We start from the raw sequence: 6071 nt of genomic DNA, 5'->3' as shown, positions 1-6071 counted from the left end.
TTTGAAGCCATGTTGTACAGTTTATTGTTATCTTGTTTTACAGTAACCCCTGGTTTCTATGTAATAAGGTTTTTCTATGCAACAAGGTTTTGCCCCACATCTGAAAAAATATTATTTCAAAGAGGCAAAGGTTGTGTAGTCTGCATTAGAAATTAGATTCATTTATCACATGCATCTCTCTCTCAGTCTGTTTTTTTAATTATATTTTCATTCTCCTTGATCACAATCTGATTAGAATATTTAAAAAAAACACATTCAAGGTTTGGTGGAGGAGGAGCCAGTGAAGGAAACTGATCTCTGTCAAATGTTCTCGTAGGTAGAGTCTGCCGGGAGGTACACTGTGTTGATTCTCTGTTTGGATATACTGACTTTTTTATTTTTTATTGTCTCTATTGTACAGTATGCTGACATAGTGAATGTGTATTTGATAAATACAAAGGGGTAGCTTCCTGACCTGGCTGTGTTTGCATGCACAAACACTATGGGTAACAACAAGCGTTGTGCCCCCACCTCGTTATTTTCCACTGTGGTTTCAACACTTTGTTTATCGGCTAAAGCGAAAGCCACAAGAAGACTGGCCTTCAGCTCTCTGCAATAAAACCACAAGCAGCAAAAACTGTACTACTTTTCACACAAAAGCTGTCCAATTTACACCCTCATTTTACTCTTTTACCTTCATACATCTGCACTCTGCGTGCAGAATATATGCCTTGTGCAGCCTCATACCTGCACAGCCAGATGACAGTGTCATTACACTGAGAGCTAGGAGCCTCCCACTGGTATGTGGACAACACACTCACACACCCTCTATTAGGTGATTCCCAAACAGCTAAGTCAGTAAAGAAACTCACTGGATGGTAGGGTGGGTGCTATGAGAAAATGAGCATAATTTGAACACTTCACTGTTACAAATGACTGCATTACAGCTTCAGGCCAGCAGTGGCAGCATTGAGCACAGAGCTGCGGAGCAGCACTCCAGTTGATGAAGGAGGAAGAAATCCAGTGCCATATTGGATGCTTTGTGCAGACTTTAATGGCAGAAACCTTTTGCAGTCAGCAGAGGCTTTACAGCCACTTGATTTCATTTCTTTATGCCAGTCCTTCATTAGGGAAACCTCTAATGCAACTCATGGTTAAACACATGTTTCTAGTGTTACCGTCTCCTTTGTCACTAGAAGCAATGGGATTGTGTGATAATGTTCCATTATGAACGTTGAATGTGTCTCTTAACGATGAGAGGAATATGAAACGTTTTTATAAGCAGGATGCTACTTAATAGGTTTCCAGTATTTGTCAACCCCTTCTGTACTCCACTTATCACTGCACACAAACAGAGTAAATGACCTTTACAAGATATGTCAACATCTGATATCAGACTTGTGGAAAGCTCAAACACACATAAGCACAACCAGATATGAGAGCATTTGCTCTTTGCATATTACCCCTATATTCCACCGGATGCGTCTGCGCTGTGTTCTGGAGGCGCCAAGGCCAATGCTTGATATTCCACAAGTGTGGAAATCAGTGTGTGTGAAGCGGCTCTCCGCTCCACTAAAGATACGCGTCAGGTCTATTTTTACGCAAGCCGTTTGGACAGCCGGACAGGAAGTGAAACAGTGAGTGTAGCCAATCAATTTACCAAGCCCCCCACCCACCAACATCTTTAATATCTCTTTTACAACGCCATAGACAACAAGAGATTCATTGTGGAGGTTAATATCAAATCATAGATCTTTTTTAAAGGACACCAGAAAAAGAGGGCCTGGAGTGAAAGCTAGATACTTGCTTGATAAACATGTCATTGTTCTGTAAAGTACAAAGTAGAGACAATAAAATCAGTGGGTGTATTCATGCTGGTCGCTACGTAATGGGGAGCATCAATTTCGTAAAAGATGAAAGCGGAAACGACACGCCACACGCCGGGAATTGAAAACGGTGAAAGGACCCACCACACGCCGGGACAGGAGCCGCGGGCTATGGGGGCCGCACCGGTTGTGTTTAGGAAAAGATAACAGGGAAATGACACGCCACACGCTGGGGAAATGACACGTTACACGCCGGGAAACAGAAACAGTGAAAGGACACGCCACACGCCGGGACACGCTCCCCGGTCTCCGGTGTGACAGTCCTGTGTTGTTTGACCCATCTATCACCCCAACCAACCTCCTTACGTGAATTTTCGGCATTTAATAATACTTGCTACCATAGTCGTGCTGTGACCAAGAAACATGTTTCCTATTTAAACACATTACTTTAAAAATCGTCCTCACTTGCACAAAAACCCCAGAGAAAAACGTGTCATTGTATATAGATTAAATAACGTGACATTTTACGAACAGCCATGAGACTGGGTTGGAGGACCATGAACATCTGTTCAGATGTCATGATAATAATTCCGAAAAATTGGCAAAAAAGGAAATTAATGGAATGTCACCAGGACAGATTTGAGCATGAACAGGAAAACTCCATAATGTTGGGTTTTGAATCGTTGACACAAAGATGCAGAGTGAATGAACCCTTTAACAATATTATTATACGGGAGCCGGTCCTTTGTAGAAGATCTTGTCATGTTTCATGTCATACCAGACTGTTATGGATTAGGTAAGGGTGCTTTAACGTGTTTAATTCGTTATTAGATGTTCCAAGAACCAAACGTTTGAGTCTAAATAGATGCCAAGGTATGCATTGGCAGGTTGGTGTGTGGAAAAAAACAACACACCCCGCCTCTCTGCCCTCATTTATAAGAGCTCAGCGGTACAATCTATCCTTGCAGTGAAACGTTGAACACACGATGAGGAACTTCACCTGGATAACAGATTTACTTCTCTGCAGCCTCAGTAAGAACGGACACTTGGTAATTCTCAGCACCACATCATCTAACAAATAACCAACCAGAATTTCAACTTTTAAATAAGAACTGAATTATTGTTGTTGCATTAATAAAGTAAGTGCTTCATTATTCGCTCAGGGATAACTCTCTTTCTGTCTCCGCTGTGTGTCTCAGGCTGGATCTCTGTCTCAGCTTCTGAGTCTCTGTGGACGTCCAGTCTGGTGGAGACATCACTCTGATGTGCTCCAACATTTCTAAAACTCCAACTCAGGCAGAATGGTTCAGACTGATCAACAGAACCAAGCCCAGCTGCGTCTCCGCTATGTACGGGTCTGATGGCAATGCCTCGTTCTGTGATGGATTTCAAAACAGATTTGAGATGAGCTCCAACATCTCTACTGTCTTTCTTAAAATCAAGAGAGTGGATTTATCTGACTCTGGACTGTATTTCTGTGGAATTTACATGGGCCAACATACAGTTATCACCAGTGCAACATATCTAAAAGTTCAAGGTAAGAGTGTAATAAGCCTCAGAGATCTGTTTCTCTTCACATTTACAGAATATCTCACATGCATTTTCACAGTCGTATGAAAACAGCATAAAGACAAACAATAAACCAATACGTGTCAAAGTATTTCCCTTTTTTGTCTTTTTAAGGTAACAGTGAATCTGAGTTTGGAGTGGATTTTAAGACTGAACGTAAGGTTCTCCTTTTTCCCAGTGAAAGTGTCCATTTCAATCTCAACAATCACTTTTAAAAACATACTCCAATTCTGTCTTTTGTCTCGTAGAGGGGTCTGATGGAATTATTGTGATGCTGGCTGTTCTGATTGTTTTCTTCATAGTAGCTGTCATTGTTCTGGCTGTTAAAAACAGGGAACTTCAGATAGGTAAAGACATATCACTTGTTGCATATTCAGTTGTATTAAGTTTTCACAGACAAATCCACTGCAAAGTATTTGGTCAGCTAACTAATCAAGCGTATGTTTTGTCACGTAGCTGCTAAAGAAGAACCGCATCCTGAAAGAAACAAGGTGAAGTATTACAGTAGTTAATAACATATGTTGGTAGATTTGACTTTGGTTTAAATCATTAACAAGGGTCAGTACAGAATCTGCACTGCCTTCCAGTGAGTAACATATGTGATACTAAATACTTTATTGATCTACAGACTGTGGGCTGTGATGATCTGAACTCTGCAGCTCTGACGTTCCTTCCAAACACAATAAGGAACAGGAGGCCTGCATCAGAGAAAGAAGTGGAGACTCAGGTTCTTTATAGCGCCAGCAGATAGACACAAGCAGCAATAGGACTGCAACGCTCAGTGGAACTAATACTTTATCATATTCATCTGCTACCAGAGTCAGTGGCAACATTCTTTTATTAAATGAAGTTTCTATGCTCATGGTCAGTTTGCATTTTCCTCCTTGGGGTTCTTTCCGTCTCTCTCTCAGCAAAATGTCTGTGTCTTTCTTATTGTGTCTGCCTCTGATCTTTATCTGGGAGGAACAACAACTTCTCTGACACCGATGACCTAGTCATACTTACTCATATTGAGAGTCTAATGGTCTGTCGGGGGGGGGGTATGCATCTCTTCACAGGAAGAGACAGCACAGTGTGGTCTGAGCACACCTGACATCAAAGGGACAAGGCAACGCTAGCAAAGTATAAAAAGAAACACAATCATGTCAGCTTTTGTATTTGTACAGATTGGAGGTGTAGATAATAATTATATTAATGAATGAATAGTGATGATCCTAACTGATCCTCTCTTTGTATTTGTAAATCTGTGCTAACAGCTCTGCTGCAGTAAATACCCATGTGTATTAAGTAAGCATAGGGGCATTAAGATCTTTTTTTTTAAATCTAATTTTGTAGAAAGAAAATAAATATTAAAGTAAATATGTGACTTTATTCCACCTGTTTGGATTCAATTCTCACACACGTCTCTCAATCTCTGTCTTTTTGAAATTATCTTTTCATTCTTCTTGATTGTAATCTGATTCGAAGATTTAAATAAAACAAAAAAAACATTTGAGGTTTGGTGGAGGAGGAGCCAGTGAAGGAAACTGATCTCTGTCAAATGTCCTTATAAAGACAGTCTGCAGGGAGGTACACTGTGTTGATTCTCTGTTTGGATATACTGACTTTTAATTTTTTTTAATTGTCTCTATTGTACAGTATGCTGACATAGTGAATGTGTACATGAGAAATACAAAGGGGTAGCTTCCTGACCTGGCTGTGTTTGCATGCACAAACACTATGGGTAACAACAAGCGTTGTGCCCCCACCTCGTTATTTTCCACTGTGGTTTCAACACTTTGTGTATCGACTAAAGCGAAAGCCACAAGAAGACTGGCCTTCCGCTCTCTGCAATAAAACCAAAAAGCATCAAAAGCTGTACTACTTTTCACACAAAAGCTGTCCAGTTTACACCCTCATTTTACTCTTCTACCTTCATACATCTGCACTCTGTGTGCATATAATCTGGCTCGTGCAGCCTCATACCTGCACAGCCAGATGACAGTGTCATTACACTGAGAGCTAGGAGCCTCCCACTGGTATGTGGACAACATACTCATACACCCTCTATTAGGTGATTCCCAAACAGCTGAGTCAGTGAAGAAACTCACTGGATGGTAGGGTGGGTGCTATGAGCGACAGGGGTTTTCTTCTTGGAAGATATGCAAATGAGACCACTGGTTTGATCAGTTATAAATGGCTGCAGTAGCCAGTAGTGGCAGCATTGAGCACAGAGTTGCTGAGCAGCACTCCAGTTGGTGAAGGAGGAAGAAATCCAGTGCCATCTTGGAGTTTGTGAAGCGTTTAATGGCAGAAACCTCTGTAACTACTTGATGAGAGTAGAGCTGTGAGTTGCACATGCTCAGATATAAATGATATAAACGTGTCATACTGAAATTTGTGAAATCCATAAAATGATAAACTTGTCTCATTAAAAACAACATAGGATGGAAATCATTTCAAACACTCCATTCAACTGACAGCCTTTGTTGTGTTTGATTGCTAACTTGTAGCCAGCAGTGGACACACCTTGTTATGTAGGTCCATTTTTACTATATTGACATTACAGAAGTCTCTTGTTAGCATCTTGTAGGCTACTTGTCGCAAAGTGATGAATAAACGACTCAAATCTGCACTTGACTCACATTGGGTAGCGACAACCTTGGTCACTTTGGAGACTTTACAGCCACTTCACTTCATGTCTTTATGCCAGTCCTG

The 6071-nt window shown here is 41.0% G+C and overlaps 1 pseudogene; it reads left to right on the top strand.

Moving 5' to 3' along the window:
* The first annotated feature begins 2742 nt into the window (after positions 1-2742).
* LOC116707331 (uncharacterized) lies at positions 2743-4242 on the top strand (annotated as a pseudogene).
* Positions 4243-6071: the final 1829 nt, after the last annotated feature.

The sequence above is a fragment of the Etheostoma spectabile genome, chromosome 19, assembly GCF_008692095.1.
Source record: "Etheostoma spectabile isolate EspeVRDwgs_2016 chromosome 19, UIUC_Espe_1.0, whole genome shotgun sequence".
NCBI lineage: Eukaryota > Metazoa > Chordata > Actinopteri > Perciformes > Percidae > Etheostoma > Etheostoma spectabile.
The sequence above is the reverse complement of the archived record's forward strand: the minus strand, read 5'-3'. Positions and strand labels throughout refer to the sequence as shown.